Consider the following 27,041-nt stretch of genomic DNA (forward strand, 5'->3'; position numbering starts at 1 on the left):
TTGGTCAAGTATTGGAGCTCCAGCTTCAGCATCTGTCCTCCGACTGAATATTGAGGACTGATTTCCTTTAGTATGGACTTGTTGGGTCTCCTTGCAGTCCAAGGGAATTTCAAGAGTCTTCTCCAACACCACAGTTCAAAAGCACTGGGATGACCCAGAGAGATGATATGAGGAGAGAGGTGGGAGGGGGTTCAGGATTGGGAATTCATGCACACCTGTGGCAGATTCATGTCAATGTATGGCAAAACCAATACAGTATTGTAAAATAAAATAAAAATTAAAAAAATAATAAAGTCTATTTTATCTGCTAAAAAAAAAAAGCATCAGTTCTTCGGTGCTCGGCTTCCTTTATGGTCCAATTTTCACATCCATACATCACCACTGGAAAAACCGTAGCTTTGATTATACAGACCTTTGCTGGCAAAGTGATGTCTCTGCTTTTTAATATGCTGTCTAAGTTTGTCATAGTTTTTCTTCCAAGGAGTAAGCATGTTTTAATTTCATGGCTGCAGTCACCATCTACAGTGATTTTGAAGCCCAAGAAAATTTATTGTTTTAATATAACTGATGGTCAATCTTTGTTCTGTTTTATGTAACACAGACTCAGATTTTGAGTTATATATTATAACACATCATATCACAGTCATAGAGATGTTTGTTTTGCTGGAAAGTCAAATGTCGGTGAACTATAACTTTTTTTTTTTTTTTCAAATTACCCACATGTGATAGTTCACTATATCTTGGCTTTAAGAGCTAAATTCAATTGTCTGCAGTGCTTGGACCGGTTTTGTACTGATCAAAAACAAGAACTAATATTTTTTACTATTCACTATTGGCCAGGTACTTTATATAGACCATTTTCACTTTATCATGAGGACCATTCTAGGTTATAGAAAATGGTGTCCATCTCCTGTTTTCAAATGAATCAATAAATATAGGGAATAATGAACTGGCCCAAATCATGCAGATAGTGCAAGGTGGGTAGAGTCACAGCTGTCAGTTACAGGACCAACCCTTCCTCTTGAAGGCTGGAAATGATATGAAATTTAATTGGTATCAGTACCTTATATTAAGGTGTGCATTGTTAACAGGTTCACAATGGGATAGCTGTTACCTGAGCATTCAGGTCACTCTTTTTTAGGTCAATCGTGGCATTATGGCTTTATCAGAGGAATATGAGTAAAAGTTTCTTAGTGGGATGTGTAAAGAAAAATAAATTTGATGGCTTTAGTGATGATCTAGGAACATGTTGAAACTTTCCATGGGGTGCTAGTGGTGAAGACAGCGAAAGTGAAAGTCGCTCAGTCCTGTCTGACTCTTTGCTATCCCATGGACTATACAGTCCATGGAATTCTCCAGGCCAGAATACTGGAGTAGGTTGCCGTGCCCTCCTCCAGGGTATCTTCCTCACTCAGGGATCCAACCCAAGTCTCTTACATCTCCTTCATTGGCAGGAGGGGGCTTCCCTGATAGCTCAGTTGGTAAATAATCCACCTGCAACACAGAAGACCCCAGTTTGATTCCTGGGCGGGGAAGATCTGCTGGAGAAGGGATAGGCTACCCACTCTCGTATTCTTAGGCTTCCCTTATGGCCCAGCTAGTAAAGAATCCGCCTGCAATGAGGGAGACCTGGGTTTGATCCCTGGGTTGGGAAGATTCCCTGGAGAAGGGAAAGGCTACCCACTCCAGTATTCTGGCCTGGAGAATTGCATGAACAGAGGAGCCTGGCAGGCTACAGTCCATAGGGTTGCAAAGAGTTGTCCATGACTACAGTGCCTTAGCACACAGGCACAGATAGGCACATATAAAGTAAGTTAAGGGAATCTGTTTTTTTTAATTTAGTTTTTTGCAGAGTAAATAGAAAATTAAAAATAATGGTAAATTTTACAAAATAAACCAAAGCAAATATTAATTATATGGAAAATGTAATATATTAATACTAATAAAGTATAAAGTTAGATGCATTTAATTCATCTTATTTTCCTGCATCAAGGTATTACTTTTGTAAAATATTTTATTATTATGTAGTAGACCCATATGGGTTTTTTTTTACTGTTTTAATTTATTAATTGAAGGATAATTGCTTTACAGAATTTTATTGTTTTCTGTCAAATCTCAGCAAGAATCGGCCATAGATATACATATATCACCTCCCTTTTGAACCTCTCTCCCATCTCCCCCTCCTCTAGGTTGACACGGAGCCCCTGTTTGAGTTTCTTGAGCCATACAGCAAATTCCCCTTGGCTATCTATTTTACATATGGTAATGTAAGTTTCCACGTTACTCTTTCCATACATCTCTCCCTCTCCTCCCCTCTTTCCATGTTCATAAGTCTGTTCTCTATGTCTGATTTTCCATTGCTGCCCTATAAATTCTTCAGTAATATTTTTCTAGATTCTGTATATATGTGTTTGAATATGATATTTATCTTTCTCTTTCTGACTTACTTCACTCTGTATAGTAGATTCTAGGTTCATCCACTTCATTGGAACTGATTCAAACGTGTTCCTTTTTATGGTTGAGTCCATTCTGAAGGAGATCAGCCCTGGGATTTCTTTGGAAGGAACGATGCTAAAGCTGAAACTCCAGTACTTTGGCCACCTCATGTGAAGAGTTGACTCATTGGAAAAGACTCTGATGCTGGGAGGGATTCGGGGCAGGAGGAGAAGGGGACAACAGAGGATGAGATGGCTGGATGGCATCACTGACTCGATGGACGTGAGTCTGAGTGAACTCTGGGAAGTTGGTGATGGACAGGGAGGCCTGGCGTGCTGCCATTCATGGGGTCGCAAAGAGTCAGACACGACTGACTGAACTGAACTGAACTGAATATCCCATTGTGTATATGTACCACAACTTCTTTATCCATTCATCTATCGATGGACATCTAGGTTGCTTCCATGTTCTAGCTATTGTCAATAGTGCTGCAATGAACAATGGGATACATGTGTGTTTTTCAATTTTGCTTTCCTCAGAGTTCATGCCTAGGAGTGGGATTGCTGGGTCATATGGTGGTTTTATTTCTAGTTTTTCAAGGAATCTCCATGCCATCTTCCATAGTGGCTGTATCAATTTACATTCCCACCAACAGTGCAAGAGGGTTCCCTTTTCTTCACACCCTCTCCAGCATTTACTGTTTGTAGACTTTTTGATGAAGGCCATTCTGACTGGTGTGAGGTGATATCTCATTGTAGTTTTGATTTGCGTTTCTCTAACAATGAGCAATGTTGAACATCTTTTCATGTGTTTATTAGCCATCTGTATGTCTTCTTTGGAGAAATGTCTGTTAGGTCTTTTTCCCACTTTTTGATTGGGTTGTTTGTTTTTCAGGCATTGAGTTGTATGAGCTGCTTGTATATTTTAGATATTAATCCTTTGTCAGTAGTTTCATTTGTTATTATTTTCTCCCATTCTAAGGGTTCTCTTTTAACCTTGCTTATAGTTTCCTTTGCTGTGCAAAAGCTTTTAAGTTTAATCAGGTTCCACTTGTTTACTTTTATTTCTATTTCTGTTACTGTAGGAGGTGGGTCATAGAGGATCTTGCTTGGATTTATGTCATTGAGTGTTCTGCCTATGTTTTCTTCTAAGACTTTTATAGTTCCTGGTCTTACATTTAGGTGTTTAATCCATTTTGAGTTTATCTTTGTGTATGGTGTTAGGAAGTGTTCTAATTTCATTCTTTTGCATGTAGCTGTCCAGTTTTCCCAGCACCACTTATTGAAGAGGCTATCTTTGCTCCATTATATATTCTTGCCTCCTTTGTCAAAAATAAGGTACCCACAGGTGGATGTGTTTATTTCTGGGCTTTCTATCTTATTCCATTGGTCTATATTTCTGTTTTTGTGCCAGTATCATACTGTCTTGATGACTGTAGCTTTGTAGTATAATCTGAAGTAAGGAAGGTTGATTCCTCCAGCTCCATTCTTTTTCAAGGCTGCTTTGGCTATATTGAATCTTTTGTGTTTCCATATGAACTGTGAAATTTTTTGTTCTAGTTCTGTGAAAAATTGCCATTGGTAATTTGGTAGGGATTGCAATGAATTTGTAGATTGCATTTGGTAGTATAGTTACTTTCACAATACTGATTCTTCCTACCCAGTAACATGGAATAAATTTCATCTATTTATGTTGGCTTTGATTTCTTTCATTAGTGTCTTATAATTTTCTGCATACATTTCTTTTGTCTCCTTAGGTAAATTTATTCCTAGATATTTAAATCTTTTTGTTGCAATGATAAATGGAATTGATTCCTTAATTTCTCTTTCTGATTTTTCATTGTTAGTATATAGAAATGCAAGTGATTTCTCTGTATTGATGTTGTATCCTCAACTTTGCTGAATTCACTAATTACCTCTAGTAATTTTCTGATGCTATCTTTAGGATTTTCTATGTACAGTATCATGTCATCTGCAAACAGTGAGAGCTTTACTTCTTTTCTGATCTGGATTCATTTCTTTTTCTTCTCCAATTGATGTAGCTAGTACTTCCAGAACTATGCTGAATAACAGTGGTGAGAGTGGATACCCTTGTCTTGTTCCTGATCTTAAGGAGAATTCTTTCAGTTTTTCACCATTGAGAATAATGTTTTCTGTAGGCTTATCATATATGGACTTTACTATATTGAGGTAGGTTCCTTCTGTGCCCATTTTCTGAAGAGTTTTAATCATAAATATGTGCTGAATTTTTTCAAAGGCTTTTTCTGCATCCAATGAGATTATCATATGGTTTTTGTCTTTCAGTTTGTTAACGTGGTGTATCACATTGATTGATTTGCATATATTGAAGAATCCTTGCATCTGTGGAATAAACCCAACTTGACCACAGTGGGTTTATTGATCACAGCTTTTTGATGTGTTCCTGAATTCTGTTTATTAAAATTTTGTTGAGGATTTTTGCATCTATGTTCATCAGTGATATTGACCTGTAGTTTTCTTTTTTTGTGTTGTCTTTGTCTGGTTTTGGTATCAGGGTGATGGTGGCCTCATAGAATGAGTTTGGAAGTGTTCCTTCCTCTTCAATTTTTTGAAGAGTTTTAGAAGAATAGGCACTAGTTCTTCTATATAAAATGTTTGATAGAATTCTCCTATGAAGCCATTTTATCCTGGGCTTTCATTTTTTGGGAGCTTTTTATCACAGCTTCAATTTCAGTGCTTGTAATTGGTTCCTTCATAATTTCTATTTCTTCTCAGTTCAATCTTGGAAGATTGAACTTTTCTAAGAATCTGTCCATTTCTTCCAGGTTATCCATTTTATTGCCATATAGTTGTTCATAAGAGTCTCTTATAATCCTTTGTATTTCTGCATTGTCTGTTGTAACTTCTCCTTTTTCATTTCTAATTTTGTTGATTTGATTCTTCTCTCTTTTTTTCTTGATGAGTCAGGTGAAAGATTTGTCAATTTTGTTTATCTTTCAAAAAAACAGCTTTTAGTTTTATTAATCTTTACTATTGTTTCTTTCATTTCTTTTTCATTTATTTCTTCTCTGATATTCGTGATTTCTTTTGTTCTACCTATTTTGAGGGTTTTTGGTTCTTCTTCTTCCAGTTATTTTATGTGTAAAGTTAGGTTGTCTATTTGATGTTTTTCTTGTTTCTTGAGGTAGAATTGTATTGCCTTAAACTTCTCTCTTAAGACTGCTTTTGCTGTATCCCATAGGTTTTGAGTTGTCCTGTTTTCATTGTCATTTGTTTCTAGAATATTTTTTTAATTTCTTTAGCAACCTGTTGGTTATTTAGAAACGTATTATTTAATCTCCATGTGTTTGTTACTGGTTTTTTTTTTTTTTTTGCTTGTAATTGATATCTAGTCTCATAGTGTTGTAGTCAGAGACAATGCTTGATATGACTTCAATTTTCTTAAGTTTACTGAGGTTTGATTTGTGACCCAAGATGTGGTTTCTCCTGGAGAATGTTCCATGTGAACTTAAGAAGAAGGTGTATTTTTCTGCATTTGGATGAAATGTCCTGAATGTATCAGTGAGATCCCCTTCATCTAATGTATCATTTAATACTTGTGTTTCCTTATTAATTTTCTGTTTTGATGATCTGTCCATTGGTATGCTGCTACTGCTAAGTCGCTTCAGTTGTGTACGACTCTGTGCAACCCCATAAACGACAGCTCATCAGGCTCCCCTGTCCCTGAGATTCTTCAGGCAAGAACACTGGAGTGGGTCGCCATTTCCTTCTCCAATGCATGAAAGTGAAAAGTGAAAGTGAAGTCACTCAGTCGTGTCTGACTCTTCACTACCCCATGGACTGCAGCCCACCAGGCAAGAGTACTGGAGTGGGACACCATTGCCTTCTCTGGAGTCCATTGGTATGAGTGGGGTATTAAAGTCGCCTACTATTATTGTGTTTCTCCTTTATGTCTGTTAGTGTTTGTCTTACTTAGTGAGGTGCTTCTGTGTTTGGTGCATAGATATTTACAATTGTTATGTCTTCCTCCTGGATTGACCCCTTGATTATTTATGTAGCATCCTTCCTTGTCTCTTGTATTCTTTATTTTAAGGTCTGTTTTGTCTGGTATGAGGATTGCTACTCCAGCTTTCTTTTGCTTGCCATTTGCATAGAATATATTTTTCCATCCTGTCACTTTCAGTCTATATGTGTCTTTAGGTCTGAAGTGGGTTTATTGTAGACAGACTATCTATGGGTCTTGTTGTTGCATCCATTCAACCAGTCTGTGTCTTTTGGTTGGAGCATTTAAATCCATTTACATTTGAAGTAATTATTGACATATATGTTCCTATTGCCATTTTGTTAACTGTTTGGGGTTGATTTTTTTAGATCTTTTTATTCTCATATTTCTTGACTATATAAGTCTCTTTAACATTTGTTGTGAAGCTGGTTTGGTGGTACTGAATTCTCTTAACTTTTACTTGTCTGAAAAGCTTTTTATTTCTCCATCAATTTTGAATGAGATCCTTGCCAGGTACAGTAATCTTTTCTGTAGATTTTTCCTTTTCAGTACTTTATATATCCTGCCATTCTCTTCTGGCCTGCAGAATTTCTGCTGAAAGATCAGCTGTTAAACATATGGGGTTTCCCTTGTATGTTTCTTGTTGCTTGTCCCTTGCTTCTTTTAATATTCTTCCTTTGTGTTTAGTCTTTTTTAGTTTGATTAGTATGTGTCTTGGGGTGTTTCTCCTTGGATTTATCCTATATGGGACTCTTTGTACCTCTTGAACTTGACTATTTCCTTTTCCATGTTGGGAAAATTTTCAACTATCATCTCTTCAAAATTTTTCTCATACCTTTTCTTTTTCTGTTCTTCTTCTGGGACCCCTATAATTCGAATGTTTGTGTGTTTGATATCATCCCAGAGGTCTCTGAGACTACCCTCAGTTTTTTTCATTCTTTTTACTTTATTCTGCTCTTCAGAAGTTATTTCCACCATTTTATCTTCCAGCTCACTGATTTGTTCTTCTGCTTCAGATACTCTGCTATTGATTCCTTCTAGAATATTTTTAATTTCAATAATTGTCTATTTGTCTCTGTGTGTTTATTCTTTAATTCTTCTAGATCTTTTTAAAATGATTCTTGCATTTTCTCCATTTTGTTTTCAAGGCTTTTGATCATCTTTATATCATTAGTCTAAATTCTTTTTCAGGTAGTTTTCCTGTTTCCTCTTCATTTATTTGGACTTCTGTGTTTCCAGTTTGTTCCTTCATTTGTGCAGTATTTCTGTGCCTTTTCATTATTTTTTTTTTAACTTATTATGTTTGAGGTCTCCTTTTCCCAGAATTCAAGTTTGAATTCTTTCTTCCTTTTGGTTTCTGCCTTCCTAAGGTTGGCCCAGTGGTTTGTGTAAACTTCCTACAGGGTGAGATTTGTGCTGAGCTTGTTTGTTTTTCCTCTGATTGGGAAGGTGGAGGTGGTAATCCTGTCTGCTGATGATTGGGTTTGTATTTTTGTTTTGTTTGTTGTTTAGATGCATCATCCTGCACAGGGTGCTATTGGTGGTTGGGTGATGCCAGGTCTTGTATTCAAGTAGCTTCCTTTGTGTGAGTTCTTACTGTTTGATATTCCCTATGGTTAAATCTCTGATAGTCTAGGATCTTGGAGTCAGTGCTCTCATTCCAAAGGTTCAGGGCTTGATCTCTGGTCAGAAACGAAGATTCCACAAGTGGTTTGTTATGGCATTAAGTAAGATTAAAACAAACAGCCAAAACTGAGAAATCAAAGATGAACCCCAAACAAATGGCAGTTACCAAATCAGGCAAATAATAATTAAAATAATGTAATATACACATATACGCATACATCCATAAGCAAAATCAAAACAGTCTAACAAAAATAAAGTACAATAGATTGACCTGGCAAACAAAGGAAATCAAAAATTGTCTCTACCAGTTAAGAACAAAGGTAACTAAAGCGCAAACTGGAAAACAAAACCAAAGCAATATGCCAGGTGGGGAATAAAGCAATAAACAAAACTAACAAATATGTTGAGAGGAAAGGAAAATAAAGAAAGAGTAGATATGCAAAGTTAAATACAGGTATATAAAGGAGATTTATATACAAGATTAACTGCAAGGGTAAAAGAACAGTAAGGAAAGCAAACAAAGGAATAAATGTAGAAAAATAGGTTTAAAAAATTAAAGATTTAAAAAGAGAAAGATAAAAAGGAAGAAAGAAAATAAAAAAGGAAAACTCCACAGAACTGCAGAAGCCCAACATAGAGGCAGAGGTTGGGCTTGCCAACCTCTATATATAACAATAATAAAATGTGACTTTAGGAAAAAAAAAAAAAAAGCTCATAAGCTTAGTTAGATTTCATAGTGCCAATAAAATCAGTAACTACAAGGTGGGAGGGAGGAAAAAAAAAGAAAAAAATCCAAAAGAATCTACAAAACCAGTCAAAACATAAAAATAATAAATGTTTCTCTTGAGTCTCTGCTGTCAGAGTCCCTCTCTGAGAGTCACAGTCCACCTCACCTCCCTAGGATGCCCTCCAACACTGTGCTGGTCTCTGGACCTGATGTGGGGTCAGCTCAGATTCTAATCTGGTACTAGTCCTGTGTGTCTTGCCTCCAATGGCCACAGCTATCAGAACTAGTGTGTTTTCTTTTGTGGGAGCTCTCAATGTCCTTTTATATATTCTATAGACACAGAGACTGCCTAGTGGATCATGTGGATTTAATCTGAGGCTTATACAGCTGGTGGGAAGGTTTTGGGTCTTCTTCCCCTTGGTTTCAATTGTGGTTTTACTTCCACCTCTGCATGTGGGTTGTCCACTTGTGTTTGTTCCTGAGGCTTCCCTGGAGGACTTGGGTTTGCCCCAGTGAGGGCCAGGTGTGCAGGTGGTGCACCTGCTTGGGTCACAGGTACTCAGGGGAGTCGGGGACTAAGGCAGCAGGAGGTATAGTGCTCTAGAAGGGTATGGCAACCAGTATTGGGCAATACACTCCATTACTCTTGCCTGGAGAATCCCCCTCGACAGAGAACCCTGGCAGGCCACAGTCCACAGGGTCGCAAAGAGTTGGACATGACTGAAGCGACCCTGCATGCATAGACGCAAGACTTTTTTTGCCTGTGGCAGCTCTGCCCCAGTGAGGGTTGAGCATGAAGGTGGCGCAGCTGCTGGGCTTGTAGGGACCCTAGCAGCACCAAGTGTGCAGGACACAGACTGCCTCTGTTGCAGGAGTTGTGGCCCTATCAGAGTCTTTTTTCGAGCCTCTTGTAGCTGGCGATCAGAAGGCCTCTTTGGCCAGTCTTTCTCTGTAGCTCTGCCAGTCTAGCACTTAGCGGCCTCCCTTGCCTGGGGTCCTTCTGTGTTATTTGGCATGTCTGGCACTTAAAGGGGCACCCTGGGTGGGGTCCTACTCTGTATTTTGGTGCATCAGTCTCTTAAAGGAGAACCCTGGATGGGATACTACTCTGTAGTTCAGTGCATCAGGCATTTGATGGGCCAGCCTCTCTGTTGTTCAGCTCCTGATGCTGGTGTATGGGGAGAGAGTGGGGCTATGGTGATGGCTCCACCCCCTATGTGTGACTCAGCAGTATCGCCTTGCTTCCATGGCTGCCTGGCTTCCCTCCACAGGCATTTCCCACCACAATCTCCTCCCTCACATCCCCGCAATCCATCTCTCCACAGTCAACAGCAGCCCTCACCACAATCCCCAAACTCCAGCTCCCAGCCACTGCACCTTCCAAGGGACCTGTGTCCCTGTCCAGGGTTTGTATGGCTGTGGCAAGGACTGTCTCATTCTTATTCCATTTCGGCTGTCACAGATCAGCTCTTTGACTCTCAGCCTTAAATATTTCTCCTCTGACGTAGACAGCTGCCCCAATGTGGGGATCAGACCTCTGCTTCAGTTCCACCACCCGCCAAGGGAAGTCCAATCCTTCTAACACTCCTGATTTTTCCCCCTGGTTCCTTCATCCTACCAAGTTTTGCATGGTACTATATATCCTTTCCCACTGATCAGGTGCTCCTGTCTGCTCTCGGCTGGTGTTCTGCATGCACTTCTGTGTCTGAAGATGTATTCCTGATGTATCCGTGGAGGGAGATGTACTCCACGCCCACCTACTCCTCCGCCATCTTGTTCTCTCCCCCCATATGGTTTTATCAACCCTGAAATTGCATTTCCTGACAAGATGACTTACCTTCTGATACTCTGAAATATATGAAGAGAGTCTCACAAGACTTTAAGAGGAACCTGTGTCTACCTATATTTTATCAGACTTTGAATACATTGGAACTGAGCTTTCAGAATCATCCTCTTGTTTCGACACAAAACATCATCTTCTGCAAATCCTACTGATGGAAGGAATGGTAGTTTAAAACATAGGGCATGCTTCTGCAATGGCGATTTTACTAATTACTTCCTATGAACTACAATTAAATCAGGGTTAAATTTAACCAGTTTAAAAGTTTGAGAACTAAACTTAATTGGAAAAATTTTGCAGCAGCCTTAAAACATAAAATCTGTACTCTTAAGGAAGTTTTAAATGTCCTTCAAATGCATGAGAAAGTAGATAGTGGAAGTATAAAATCTTTGCTGTTTATGTCACAAAGTATTGGCATTGTTATAAAAAATTGTTTTGGAAATATCACATTGTGTACCTACAGTTAACTAATGCATATAATGAAATAACAGCAGGTATTTCTTATAATCTCAGGAGAAAAATGGAGCCATCTTTTCGAGAGCACTTTGGGTTATGCCTAATTGATAAGGTAGACTCTCAACCTATAATTATTTTCAAAGAAGTTTTCTTTGGGCTTGTCTGAAATTGGGTGATATCTGGAATTTGTCCTTTTATAAGAATAGGCGAGAATAACAGCCTTCAGTTCCTGAATTGTTCATGAGGCATATGAAATCTTTATTAGTCTCTTTATATGCTATCAGTAGTATTTATTTTTTGCTCATTTCAATGGCAGTGCATATAATTCACCAGTGGGTATTCATCCAATCCTCATTATTGATGGATTTTGTATTTTCAAGCCACCTTCTTATGTTTCTGTATTTCTGTGCTTTTTCGTGGTGATTTTGCTGTTGGAAATGTACACCAGCCATCCACCAGAACATAGTGTTGAAGTGTTGTCTAATGTTCCTAAATGCTGGGAGGCTGTGATGCACCTTAGCGAGTATCTGTGTGTCTTAGATAAGCTTGGCTCAGGCATGAGTTACAGTACTCTTGGCTGTGGGTTGACTTTCAATGAATAAACAGATATTAAATAAGGTCTTGTAGGTCTACAAGGTCTTGATTTCTACACCTACAAGACCTTCTAGAACTAACACCAAAAAAAAAAAAAAAGACGTCCTTTTCATTATTGGGGACTGGAATGCAAAATTAGGAAAGCAAAAGCTACCTGGAGTAACAGGCAAGTTTGGCCTTGGTGTATAAAATGAAGCAGGGCAAAGGTTAACAGAGTTTTGCCAAGAGAACACACTGGTCATAGCATTCACCCTCTTGCAATAACACAAAAGATGACTCTACTCATGGACAACACCAGATGGTCAATACTGAAATCAGATTATCTTCTCTGGCAAAAACAAGACTGGAAGCTGACTGTGGCTCAGATCATGAACTCCTTATTGCAAAATTCAAACTTCAACTGAAGAAAGTATGGAAAACCACTAGGCCATTCAGGTATGACCTAAACCAAATCCTTTATCATTATACAATGGAAGTGATAAATAAATTCAAGGGATTAGATTTGATAGACAGTGCCTGGAGAATTATGGATGGAGGCTTGTGACATCGTACAGGACGCAGAGATCAAAACATCCCCAAGAAAAGAAATGCAAAAAGGCAAAATGGTTGTCTGTGAAGGAAATAGCTGAGAAAAGAGAAGTCAAAGGCAAGGAAAAAGAAAAGCCATATCCATCTGAATGCAGAGTTCCAAAGAATAGCAAGGAGAGATAAGAAAGCCTTCCTAAGTGATCAATGCAAAGAAATAGAGGAAGACAATAGATTGGAAGAGACTAGAGAGCTCTTCAGGAAAATTAGAGATACCAAGGGAACATTTCATGCAAAGATGGGCACAATAAAGGACAGAAATTGTATGGACCTAACAGAAGCAGAAGATACTGAGAAGAGGTGGCAAGAATACACAGAAGAACTATATAGAAAAGATCTTAATGACCCAGATAACCACGATGGTGTGAACACCCACCTAGAGCCAGACATCCTGGAGTGCAAAGTAAGTGGACTTTAGGAAGCATCATTACGAACAAAGCTAGTGGATGTGATGGAGTTCCAGCTGAGCTATTTCAGATCCTAAAAGATGATGGTATAAAAGTGCTGCACTCAATAAGCCAGCAAATTTGGAAAGCTCAGCAGTGGCCACAGGACTGGAAAAGGTCAGTTTTCATTCCAATCCCAAAGAAAGGCAATGCCAAGGAATGCTCAAACTACCAGACAATTGCAGTCATTTTACATGCTAGCAAAGTAATGCTCAAAATTCTCCAAGCTAGACTTCAATGGTACGTGAACTGAGAATTCACATCCTCAGAGAGGAACCAGAGATCAAATTGCTAATATCCATTGGATCATCGAAAAAGCAAGAGAGTTCCAGAAAAACATCTACTTCTGCTTCATTAACTACACTAAAACTTTTGACTGTGTGGATCACAACAAACTGTGGGAAATTCTTAAAGAAATGGGAAAAACAGACTACCTTACCTGCCTCTTCAGAAACCTGTATGCAGGTCAAGAAGCAACAGTTAGAATCAGATATGTAACAACAGACTGGTTCAGAATTGGAAAAGGAGTACATCAAGGCTGAATATTGTCACCCTGCTTATTTAACTTATATGCAGAGTACATCACGTGAAATGCTGGCCTGGATGAAGCACAAGCTCTAATCAATATTGCCGGGAGAAACATCAACAACTTCAAATATGCAGATGACACCACTCTCATTGCAGAAAGCAAAGAGGAACTAAAGAGTCTCTTGATGAAGGTGAAAGAGAGTGAAAAATCTGGCTTAAAACTCAACATTCAGAAAACTAAGATCATTGTATCCGGTCCCATCCCTTCATGGCAAATATGTGGAATAACAATGGCAACAGTGACAGACTTTATAGTCTTGGGCTCCAAAATCATTGCAGACAGTGACTGCAGCCTTGAAATAACAAGACTCTTGCTCCTTGGAAGGAAAGCTATAACAAACCTAGAGAGAATATTAAAAAGCAGAAATACCACTTTGCTGACAAAAGTTTATAAAGCCAAGGCTATGGTTTTTCCAATAGTCATGATGTATGGATATGAGTGTTCGACTGTAAAGAAGGCTGAATGCCGAGGAATTGCTACTTTCCAATTGTGCTGCTGGAGAAGACTCTTGAGAGTACCTTTGACTGCAAAAGAGATCAAACCTGTCAATCCTAAAGGAAATCAATCCCAAATATTCACTGGAAGGACTGAGGCTGAAGCTCCAATACTTTGATCACCAGATGCGAAGAGCCAACTTATTGAAGTAGAACTTCATGCTGGAAAGATTGAAGGCAGGGAAAGAAGGGGGCAACGGAGGATGAGATGGTTGGATGGCATCACAAACTCAATGAACATAAGTTGAGCAAACTCTGGAAGATAGTGAAGGACAGGGAAGTCTGGGGTGCTGCAGTTCATAAAGTCTCAAAGACTCGGACATGACTGAGCAACTGAACAACAACAATTAAATAAGGTGTCTTTACGTGGAAATTAATGTAAAACCATACAAGGTTGCGTATTGAGTGAGTGGTACAACTGTTGAGGCCAAAGATGAACATAAACATAATGCTGTATTTCCTCAGTCCAATGGTTCAGCATCACTCATTCAGTATCACAGACAACTCTATAGGACATAACTACTACAAATAATGAGAATCAGCTGTGTTCAACTTGTATAATTACTAGAGAGTGAGTGAGACTAAGGATTCATGGGCCAAAGGTGTAGCGCTTGTCCCCAGAGGGGGCTCACCATCAGTGGGAGAGATGGACTCACAGTGGAATGATTAGAGGAAGTGCTGTGACTGATGCAGGCAGTGCTAAGGGAACCTGATATTGCTTAGGGGTGTCCAGGTAGTAGCATGCAGGTCTGTAGCTGCATATTGAGGAAAAGTATTGAAACAGTAAAGAGGGGATGTACAGCATGGAGGAGAGTATGAAGTAAATGAGGTTTTATGTTTATTTTTTAAACAAAGCGTAATGCTGATGGGGTTCTGACTCATGTTGGTACCATGTTGTTGCAGAAATACACTATGGCAAAATGTTCCCACCTCTTGCCAAAATGAACACTGAAGAAAAATGAAGAGCAGTGAAGAGCACCAACAAAAATTTGCAGAACAGAAATAGCCACACTCCTCTGGAGTCTGATTCATCCACAGCCATCATCAAAAAGGTAGGGTAATAAATTATGTTACTTTTTTTTTTCATTTTAAATTTTAAGTCATGCAGTGGTAAGAAAACAAAAAAGTACCCTTTTTATTCAGTGTATATTTACTGAGTGACTTCTACATGTCTGCACATTGTTCTAGGCACTTAAGGATATGATAGTACACAAAAAAGGCAGGGTGACAACTTTGAAAAAGCTGACATTCTAGTGGGAGGAGGTAAGTAAGTAGAGTTGGAACTCCCTATCCTCACGTTCAGCATCCTTGTTAAACCCTTAGATGGGAATCCATGAATACAGAGGGCTGACTTTCCTATGTTATTTTATGCAAGAGACTTGAGCAGCCATGGGTTTTGGTATCCACAAGGGTCCTAAAACCAATTGTCCCCAGATAGCAAGGAGTGATTGTCAATAAATGCAAAAGAGGCTGGCAGCCATTTATACTGTTTATGAACATGATAAACAGGTTGATGAGGTAAAGAACAAATAAAGGGCAACTTCTGTTTCCGTATAAAGAGAAGACCACTCAGAGAATTCTGAGTGATGGAAAAGAGCCCACAGAGTAAAAGCTTGAAGATAGGATCTTACATGTGCTATGAACCAGAATCCAGATGTTCAAGAGGGTATTTAGAGAAGCATGATATAGAGAGGAAGTTGCAGAGTCTTTAGACATGGACAATTGGCTTGACTTTACTCCAACAAAGACAGAAGCCTTTGGAGGGTTAATAGTAAAGAAGTGAGTTTATGTTATATTTGTAAAAGACTATTATTTAGGTAGGGGTAGGGCTCAGTCATTGTGGAAAATAGGACATTGTCCCCTAGGCAAGTGAGCATGATGAGTTGGCTTAGAGACCTGGCACTGAGAATAGATAGATTTAAAATAGGTTTTGGATGTCCTTCCACTGGTTTAAACTAGATGATCACCAATGTCCTTTATGAATTCCCAAACATAATTCTAATTGTCATATGTAAGGTATGCTGCTATTTGAGTTTTAATGTACAGTCAGTTCAGTTTAGTTCAGTCACTCAGTCATGTTTGACTCTTGGCCACCTGACGGACTGCAGCACGCCAGGCCTCCCTGTCCATCATCAGCTCCCAGAGCTTGCTCAAACTCATGTCCATTGAGTCAGTGATGCCATCCAACCATCTCATCCTCTGTCGCTCCCCTCTCCTCCTGCCTTCAATCTTTCCCAGCATCAGGGTCTTTTCTAATGAGTCAGTTCTTCGCATCAGGTGACCAAAGTAATGGAGTTTCAGCTTCAGCATCAATCCTTCCAATGAATATTCAGGACTGATTTCCTTTCAGATGGACTGGTTTGATCTCCTTGCTATCCAAGGGACTCTCAAGAGTCCCTTGAGAGTGGTGATTTATAACCATTGGTATATAATGGTGGTTATTTTGCTGGTTTACGGTGGTTACCATAACATAAATGGTAATTTATTTTGCTGTTTCAATCTATGATGTATATATTTGTGGCTTCTGAATTTAGAGGAGTTTGATGTGAGAAGACATAAAATTTTGCCATGAAATCTCATGTTCAAGGCAATACTTGGAGACTTGAGCCTTCCAGATGCTTTTATAACAGCTCCTTTTGTTCCTGCATGGTTCCTAACTTCTGAAAACAGTGTTACTTGAGTCACAGAGAGATAGTTCATATTAAGGGTACCTTTCTGGATAAGAAATGAGTTTTTTAAAGGACCAATGGCTTAGCTTAGTGAAGCATAACTTAAAGACTAAAACTTTCCTATGGATTATTCCTAGGTGGAGCATTAAAGAGAAAATGAAAATACTACTTAAAATTGATGTTTTAAAAAGATGGGAATATGTAAGGAATTGTTTCCAACATATACGAATAGCTCTTATCATTCAATATCATATATATACATATATATAGTGGAATATCATTGATCAATAAATATCAAATATATATATCAATGGACTATAGCATTTATATATATATATATATGTATTATTTTCAGCCTTAAAAAGTAATGAAATGATACCATTTACAACAACATGAATGGCCCTAGAGATTATCATACTAAGTGAAGTAAGTCAGAAAGAGAAAGGCAAATATCATATGATATCACTTATATGTGGAATCTAAAATATGAGACAGACGTATCTATCTATGAAACAGAAACAGAATCACAGAGATAGAGAACAGACTGGTGATTGCCAAGGGTGAGGGACAGCGTGGGAGGTTGGAGGTGTCAGATATAAGCTATTATAAGTAGAAGCGATAAACCACAAGGTCCTGCTGTATAGCACAGAGAACTATATATGTAGTACATATATACAGTGGAATATTAGTTATCCATAAAAAGTAACTCAGAGAGGAGATATCATATGATATCACTTATATATGGAAGGTAAAAATATGGTAAAAGTGAAATTTTTTACAATACAGAATCAAACTCACAGACAGAAAACAAACTTAATTGATTAACAAAAGGAGAAGAAAGAGAATGATAAATTAGGAGCTTGAGATTAACAGAAAAAATACTATATATAAAGTATGTAAACAATGAGACCTACTATATAGCACAGGAAACTGTATTCACTATCTTGTAATAACCTATAATGGAAAAGAATTTGAAAAAGAATATATACATATGCACTTTCAAAATATGTACATATGCATTTTCCTGGTGGGTCAGAGAATAAAAGAGCCTGGCAAGCTACAGTCCATGGGGTCGCAAAGAGTCGGATACAACTGAGTGACTAACACTTTCACACTCACATATGCATATATACGTATGTGTGTATAACTAAATCATTTTGCTTTATACCTGAAATTAACTATATACCTGTAAATTAACTATACTTCAATTAAAACAAAATAAAACAAAGACAGCAGTATGTGGATTCAACCAATGCTTACCAGAGAAACTGATACTCTCCAAAGACAGGGCTTCTATATTGGAGTATGTACCCACTGGGCAGAGCTCACAGATGGTGGTGGGAGGACAAAGAATTATGCAGTGACCTTGGCAGAGGGTCCAAGATTTCAAGAAGCCCATAGCCATTGTTGGAGCATGGACCAACCTCAAGTCTGTGTTAGGAGGGGTTTTCATGAAAACTCAGCTGAATAACAAAACTCAGCAAAATACTGGGCCCTGCTTTCTAAGAGTCATATCTTTCTGAAATGATTCTAACTTTACTTGTTATAGTCCCTTCCTTCCTCCATACCAGACCGCTATCAAAAGGCTTCCACTGTCATAAGAGAGCCTCAGTGTAGCAGTTATATAATGTCAGATATAGTTATATATAGTGTTATATATAGTATACTATACTATATATAATATATAGTATAACTATATAGTTATATAGTGTCAGATCATTGTACAGATGCCTCCGAGTACACACATAAAGGCACAGAATAGGGTCCAGCATGTGAATGCAAGCTCAGAAAACATCTCAGAGGACTGAGACTTCCAGGTATAGTCCCCATTCCACCATACAGGATATACTTTGTCTTCTGATCATGAACCACCAAAATACATGTGTCTCAAAGGAGCCAAAGCTCAAACTTACTGAGGGGTATTTTATATTCCACAAAAGCAGCTTTGCAAACAGATAAACAAGTACAAACCATCAATCCATACATTTTTGTCTTTCCCTGATAGCTCAGCTGGTAATGAATCTACCTGCAATGCAGGAGACCCTGGTTCGATTCCTGGGTGGGGAAGATCTGCTGGAGAACGGATAAGCTATGCACTCCAGTATTCCTGGGCTTCCCTTGTGGCTCAGCTGGTAAGGAATCCACCTGCAATGCGGGTTGATCTCTGGGTTGATCCCAGGTTCCGTCTCTGGGTTGGGAAGATCCCCTGGAGAAGGGAAAGGCTACCCACTCCAGTTTTCTGGCCCAGAGAATTCCGTGGACATAGTCTGTGGGGTTGTAAAGAGTCGAATGTGACTGAGCGACTTCACTTTCATGTTCATACATTTTAGTGAACAGCATAGACAAGCTGGTCTAGGATACCTAGGGTAGGTTTTTACTCTTAACATCATAGTATAAATCACTAAGCTAGTACGTTTCACCTCTGTCGTGGCCAAGAGTCAATGCCAGGGCTTCAGATGCCTGTCAGGAGGAGCACAGAGCTACCCAAGATCAACTACAATTTCCCTTTGTCCTCATATACTCAGAGAATTGAGCCAGGATGAAAGCATCCAAGAAGACAAAAGATGGCACATCACATCCTGTGCTTGGTTTTGTCATCAGTGGGCTGGATACAACTCTTTGATTAGCTGGAGAGATCATTAAAAGGCTAGGCCTTAAATGGAAGTCAGAATTACTGGGAGAAGTAATTAGATTCTGAAGCAATAAGGGTAAAGTAAACCTAAGAGTAGTATTATTTTAGGTTGATTTCCCTAGAGTCAGATGGTGATTCTAGAGCTACTGGTGTATATGTGAGGATGATGCTAGTACATATCTTTGTCGAAGAGCAGGGATATGAGATAGGGAAGAGAAGAAAGATAGGAAATGTATTTTATCACTGCTGTGACAAGGTACACAGCCTCATTTGGCAATTCTAGATATAGTAGAAAACATACCTTGGATTTATCGTAACCAAGGGAGGGGAAACTGGGGGACATAGCCACATTCTCCCATCTGCCTTGGTTGAGGGCTGCTCCTCTGGGTGGGAGTGAGGTGTGTTACATATAGGAGTGAGAGAGTCCCAGGTGTTTGCCATTGGAAGGTACCATCGGGTCAGCATGTACAGAGGTGATGATGCCAAGGAATTATGGATGGAGCACCTGTAGTTCTCCTGTAAGAATTGACAGCAATGATGATGATCATGATCACATTAATAGACTATCAGTTCAGTCGCTCAGTCGTGTCCGACTCTTTGCGACCCCATGAATCGCAGCACGCCAGGCCTCCCTGTCCATCACCAACTCCCGGAGTTCACTCAGACTTGCATCCATCGAGTCAGTGATGCCATCCAGCCATCTCATCCTCTGTCGTCCCCTTTTCCTCCTGTCCTCAATCCCTCCCAGCATCAGAGTCTTTTCCAATGAGTCAACTCTTTGCATGAGGTGGCCAAAGTACTGGAGTTTCAGCTTTAGCATCATTCCTTCCAAAGAAATCCCAGGGCTGATCTTCAGAATGGACTGGCTGGATCTCCTTGCAGTCCAAGGGACTCTCAAGAGTCTTCTCCAACACCACAGTTCAAAAGCATCAATTCTTCAGCACTCAGTCTTCTTCACAGTCCAACTCTCACATCCATACATGACTACTGGAAAAACCATAGCCTTGACTGGATGGACCTTAATCTGCAAAGTAATGTCTCTGCTTTTGAATATGCTATCTAGGTTGGTCATAACTTTTTAGGTCATATTAATTAATTATATTTTTTGAGTATCTCTAAGCTGTGTACTATACTAAATGCTTTTTGTACATTTTAATTTTTTATTATTTTTCATACATTTAAAAGATTTATTTGGCTGTTCTAGGTCTTCATTCCTTCATGCACATTTTCTCTAGTTGTAGTGAGCTGGAGCTACTCTTCACCATGGACTTCTCATTATGGTGGCTTCTCTTATTGCCCAGCATAGGCTTGAGGCATATGGGCTCAGCAGTTGTGATGCATGGACTTAGCTGCCCCACATAATGTGGAATCTTATAGTACTAGAGATCAAACCTGTGTCCCCTGCATTGGCAGGCAGAGTCTTAACCACTGGACCACCAGGAAAGTCATTTACATACATTTTATGCTTTTATTCTCATTTGTTGACCACTCACCCAGTCCTATGCCAAACTAAGCTGATGGCATCCAGCCTCATCACTTCATGGCACATAGATGGGGAAAAAGTGGAAACAGTGACAGACTTTATTTTCTTGGGCTCTAAAATCACTGCAGATAGTGACTGTAGCCACGAAATTAAAAGACACTTGCTCCTTGGAAGAAAAGCTATGACAAACCTAGACAGCGTATTAAAAAGCAGATATCACTTTGTTAATGAAAGTCCATATAGTTAAAGCTATGATTTTTCCAGTAGTCATGTATGATTTTGACATTGGACTGTAAAAAAGGCTGAGCACTGAAAAACTGATGCTTTTGAACTGAGCTGCTGAAGATTCTTGAGAGTCCCTTGGACAGCAATGAGATCAATCCTAAGGGGAATCAACCCTGAATATTCATTGGAAGCACTGATGCTGAAGCTGAAGCTCCAATAACTTTGGCCACCTGATGCCAAGTTATTGGATAAGACCCTGATGCTAGGAAGGATTGAGGGCAGGAAGAGAAGGGGCTACAGAGGATGAGATGGTTGGATGGCATCACCAACTCAATGGACCTGAGTTTGAGTAAACTCTAGGAGATAGTGAAAGACAGGGAAGCCTGGTATGCTGCAGTCCATGGAGTCACAAAGAGTTAGACATGACTGAGCAACTGAACAACAACAATCCTTTGCCCCAGATTGGAGGCAAAGGGAATATATACCTTATAACCACAATCCTGTGACATATATATAATTCTAGTTTCAGTTTATACATGGGCAGATAAAGTTATCTGAGGTTAGCCAAAACCTGTGGAGTAACACATATAGAAATCTGAATTACGATTTAAATTCTGGTTTCTCTACCTCCAAAGCCATCCTTTGGCCATCATTATAATCCTTAATTAACTAATTATCATTGACATTTTTCTGACACTCATTTATTGAAAAATTGGCAGGTGCTGTTAGGTTTTGTGGTGCAAAATAAAAATTTGCCCTGTTTTTAAATAGCTTGAACATTTGTGGAAGAGAAACACAAGAAGCTATGTAGTGATATAAGGGGCTACGGTAGAAGTATGTTGCAGCTATTAAATCAGATCAGGAAAGAGCATCCATTGTTGCTGCATAACGAATAAGCCTATAACTGAGTAGCTTGAGACAATAAGCATGTATTATTGCTCATAAGACTCTGTGACCTGAGTTCTGACCTGGGCTTGGTTTATTGGTTTGTCTGCAATCAGCTGACAGGTGGACTGGGGTTTCGATAGTCTGAGGTGCTTCAAGTGTCTTTTAGAAAGTCTGAGGTGCATATCTGGTAACTGATAGGGAAACTCAGCTCTCCAGCAGACTAGTCCAGGCCCACCCTCATGGGCTGAGGAAAGTTTAAGAGAGTGAATGGTTTTTTTGAGGCCTAGGCTCAGATGTTACCTCTGCTTTGTAGGCCAAAGCAAATCACACAGCCAGTCCAAATTTTAGGGCTGTGGAAATAGTCCAAACTTGAGGGATTTTGGTAAGAGCTTCAAAGTCATATGCAGGAAGTTCAGTTCAGTTCAGTCACTCATTCGTGTCCAACTCTTTGAGACCCCATAAACTGCAGCATGCCAGGCCTCCCTGTCCATCACCAACTCCCAGAGTTCACTCAAACTCACATCCATCAAGTCAGTGATGCCATCCACCCATCTCATCCTCTGTTGTCCCCTTCTCCTCCTGCCCCCAATTTCTCCCAGCATCAGAGTCTTTTCCAATGAGTCAACTCTTTGCATGAGTTGGCCAAAGTACTGGAGTTTCAGCTTTAACATCAGTCCTTCGAATGAACACCCAGGATTGATCTCCTTTAGAATAGACTGGTTGAATTTCCTTGAAGTTCAAGGGACTCTCAGGAGTCTTCTCCAACACCACAGTTCAAAAGCATCAATTCTTCAGCACTCAGCTTTCTTCACAGTCCAACTCTCACATCCATACATGACCACTGGAAAAACCATAGCTTTGACTAGATGGAGGGAGATTGCAATTTACCAAGAAGAGAAACATCTTGATTAAAATGTACAAGGTGGGGCTTCCCTGGTGGTCCAGTGGTTAAGACCACATTTCCAATGCAGGGGGTTTGATCCCTGGGTGGGGAACTGGGCTCCCACATGTCATTCAGCCAAAAGTAAAAATAAAATAATTTTTTTAAAATCGTAAAAGGTGAGTAGTTGTTCCTCAGAAAAAATAAAGAAGAAGCATGTTTAAGGCAAGGACAATAGAATGTGTTCAGAGACACACAAAAAAGGTGTCCCATGATGCTGTCAGATGATTTGGAAGTGAAGGCATCAGGGGTGTGGGGAAGGGAAGGGCTGAGCATCGTGCACCAAAGGGATCAAGATTCAAGACTAGAAACACAGAAAATAGTACCAGAATTCAGGAAGACAAAAGTTAACTTGCAGGCAGAATAATAGTATTTGTGTTTATTTCAAAGAGAGAGAGGGAGGGACGGAGGAAAGAAGGAAGAAAATACTGTGATGGGTGCTTGGAGAAAAAGGTGAGGTTTGGAGTGGGCCTGAATGTAAGAAATTTTCAGTGTGTGACGGTGTTTGTGGTTTCAGGGAGGTAATGCAATGATGCAGACTAACGTGATAGATTCTTTTTCTGTGGTACAACTTCTGTAAGTGTGCTAAGCACACTGAATGGGTTTTTATAGAAACAAGAATTTTTGGATTATGGTCCCAAACTCAAACTTCTGAGGCTCTGGACCCTCCAAGGTCAAGTTTCTGGGGCAGGTTAGGAACATATTTATAGGGAGATCTGTGCCTGTGTGTTTCCATTGGGATGTGCATGTGAAATGGTAACTTTCCGCTCATGGATTTCTTCACTCTGAGACTAAACTGTGTAAATTAAACAGCAGCCCTATTCTGCAGTTTTCCTGAGCTTTTACTGCTCTCTGGGGTCTGTGTTTTGAGTTTGGTGCTTTCCAAGTGACCAGGTACAGCCAATTCTAGCATGAGACTTAACAGGCTGACATTGGGATCCCCAGCTCCTTGGAAGCAGAATGAGAACTTGACTGGAAATACATGCTGGCAAGACCCGTGAATGGCAAGCCAGGCCAAAATACCCACCCACACTTGTTGGCTCGGGGACTGTATTACATTCATTCTTCTTTCCCAATCTATTTCTAAGAAGTGAGATAAAGAAGGGTTTTTTAAAAAAAAGGTAAAATAAACAGAAAATAGCATAGCCAAAAAAGAAATAAATAACACCATTAAAGTTTACAGCAAAGATACAAAATCCAGTGAACACTTTCTGGGGATGTAATAATTGATTCGTTTAATTAATTTTTCTTTGGGAAGAAAGGAGCCTTCCATTCCATTTCCTCCTTTCCCCTCCCCTCCAGAGATACTATCTTACATTTGTCTACCATTTACCATGTTCTTGCTTAAAAAGAAATTGGACCAAACATGAATATATCTTTATGCAATATTTGATTATTGTCTCCTTTTTTTGAAAAAAGTATTCATCTATCTTTGGTGATGCTGGGTCTTCGTTGCTGCTCAAGCTTTTCTCTAGTTACCGTGAGTGGGGGCTCCTCTGTGGCTGCGGTACGTGGTTTCTCACTGCGGTATCTTCTTTTGTTGTGGAGCCTGGGCTCTAGGGCATGCAAGCTTCAGCAGGTGTGGGCTGTGGGCTCAGTACTTGCAATTCCCAGGCTCCAGAGCACAGGCTCAGTTGTTGCGGTGCATGGGTTTAGTTCCTCCGCAACATGTAGAGTCTTCCCAAACCAGGGTCGAACCGTGTCTCTTCCATCAGCAGGCAAGTTCTTTATCACTGAGCCACCTGGGAAGCCCTGTTTTTGCTTCCTTTTGAGTTTTGTAATTATCTCATACTCAGAGTTAACAGATTTACTCATTTTATCGAATGGTTGTTTCTAAGATTCATTCATATTGTTACATGTAACTGAAGTTCATTTTCACAGCTAGAAAATATTACATTGCCTGAGTATCTCACCATTTATTCTTTTGTAGATAGACTCTACCATTGTGTCTATTTTCTGCTGTTATGAAAATGATATTATAATTATTTTTTATATATCTCCTGGTGCTTGTGCAAGAGTTGTTTAGGGTTACATACATAGGAACAGATTGCTAGGATATACAGGTGGCCAATCATTCCAGTTTACTTGGAACTTCAGAATTTCCTAAGATACAGGATTTCCAGCATTAAAACTAGGACAGTCTCGGACAAACTGGTATGAGTGTTCACCTTAAATATGCACTTGTTCAACTTTACAACATGATGCTAAACTCTTTCCCAAAGAGACAGTAGCAATTTCCACTCCTGACCAGCACAACAGAAAAGTGAGAATTCCTCCAGAGACCCAGTCTCCCCGTGGTGTGTGTTCTCAAGATCTTAATTTTTGCCACTCAGTTGAGTGTGAAATGGTGTCTTACCATGGTTTGAGTTCCATGTTTACTAAAGAGGTTCCAGTTTTTTCATATTTTGTTCTCTACTTGTGTTTCTTTTTTGTGAAATGTCTTCCACATCTGTCTTTTTCCTGTTGGTTGTTTTGTTAGACACACCTTAGGTACCTCTTCATTTTCTTTCAGCTTTACCATTATCTGAAACAGGTTTTGTCACAGTAGCATTAATGATGTTTTTGGCTGAATAATTCTTATTGTGGGGGACTGTCCTGTGCATTGTAGTATGTTTATTCTTGGCCTCTACTCACGAGATGCTAGTAGATTCTCCCAATTGTGACAATAATAAGAATGGGATCTCTAGATATGAAATATCTCTATTTGTGTCACCCTGGGGGATAAAATTGTACCTGACTGAAAAACATTGACCTATATCCTTAGCAGCTTGCTCTGGTGGGAGAGAGGAGCAAGGCAGAAAAAGTCCCTCTCCATGCATCTCTCCGGTGGCCTATTCCATGGCATGTGTCCTTGCATAGCATGTTTAGAAGTTTCCCGTGTCACTTAGCAGATGCATTTGCTGAACTCCTGGCTATGTTTCTTTGTGGTTCATCATAATGCAGTGTGTAGGATAGTAACATAGCACTTTTTCTTGCTTCTTATTCTTCCTTGCTTCATTTATTCTCTCCTACCTTGGGATTGCATGTTCCAATTAAGGCATTATCTGTTAGTGCTTGTCCCTAGGAAACTGAACTAAAACAAGTGGTTGTAGAAAGATACCCTGTGGTTAGGATTTGGGAATTGGATTACACACCTGTCTGAAAGTAATGGGGACCACAAATTTTTCAGTGTGGTAATTGGAGTGAAAATTAATCCTGGTATATAGGAGCATCAAACTTGTTCACACTTGTTCAATGGGAGGTCATCATTATACAAGCATCTGCCTGTAGTAAATCTAGATGAGACTTAGGTAGGTAGTTAAATGTTGGGATATCTAATAGCTATAACATACAATGATAATTATACAGATTGTAGAATAAGATGACCACTTTTTTGATGTTGTTGTTCAGTTGCTCAGTAGTGTCAGACTCTTTGTGACCCAGTGGACTTTGGCACTCCAGGCTTCCCTGTCCTTTACTATCTCCCAGAGTTATTCAAACTCATGTCCATCAAGTCAATGATGCCACCCAACTGTCTCATCCTATGTTGCCCTCTTCATCTCCTGCCCTCAATTTTCCTAGATGAGGGTTTTATCCAATTAGCTGATGCTTCGCATCAGGCCCCCAAAGTATTGGAGCTTCAGCTTCAGCATTAATCCTTCCAATGAATATTCAGGGTTGATTTCCTTTAGGATTGACAGACTTGATCTCCTTGTTGTCCAAGAGACTCTCAAGAGTCTTCTCCAGCACCATAGTTCAAAAGCATCAGTTCAGTGCTCAGCCTTCCTTATGGTCCAGTTCTCACATCTATTGGAAAATCTGTGACTTTAAGTATATGGAACTTTGAGACTCAATACACAACTTTGTAAGATTCAGGGCCCAGATAGGGATGCTGAGATCTGGCATGAGTTCATTTGAATGGATGAACTTGAGAACCTTGACTCCTGAATTTCCCTAAGCCATCTTGGAAGAAACTGATCCAGACATGTGCATGAGTGTCCAGGAGTCTCCGATGGAGTGTTGATCAGTGGTGGCCTGCTTCAGGATCCGAGGCACTGAGTACAATAGTGCATGAATGGGACATTTTGAAGGAGGTCACCACTATCATCATTACATCCACCGTAGTTTGGCCTCAGGTCAAAGCCGTGCCCATCAACAGAAAACTGGGTTACAGATTTACTGAATGTGGCCCAAGGAGGCAAGCCAGGTGGTCTGGTATTCCCATCTCTTTAAGAATTTCCCACAGTTTGTTGTGATCCACACAGTCAAAGGCTTTGGCATAGTCAATAAAGCAGAAGTAGATGTTTTTCTGGAACTCTCTTGCTTTTTCAATGATCCAATGGATGTTGTCAATTTCATCTCTGGTCCCTCTGGCTTTTATAAGTCCAGCTTGAACATCTGGAAGTTCACAGTTCATGAGCTGTTGAAGCCTGGCTTGGAGAATTTTGAGC

The 27,041-nt window shown here is 39.6% G+C and overlaps 1 protein-coding gene across 2 annotated transcripts in view; it reads left to right on the forward strand.

Moving 5' to 3' along the window:
* The window catches only part of PAK5 (p21 (RAC1) activated kinase 5), a 415,486-nt gene that overhangs the window by 166,677 nt on the left and 221,768 nt on the right, over positions 1 to 27,041 (forward strand). For both annotated transcript variants that reach the window (XM_040248311.1, XM_040248309.1), the window contains one exon: positions 14,678 to 14,826. The gene's annotated coding sequence lies outside the window, so the exon portion shown is untranslated. The remainder of the gene's footprint in view (positions 1 to 14,677; positions 14,827 to 27,041) is intronic.

Source organism: Oryx dammah, unplaced genomic scaffold (genome assembly GCF_014754425.2).
Source record: "Oryx dammah isolate SB20612 unplaced genomic scaffold, SCBI_Odam_1.1 HiC_scaffold_10, whole genome shotgun sequence".
Classification (NCBI taxonomy): Eukaryota; Metazoa; Chordata; class Mammalia; order Artiodactyla; family Bovidae; genus Oryx; species Oryx dammah.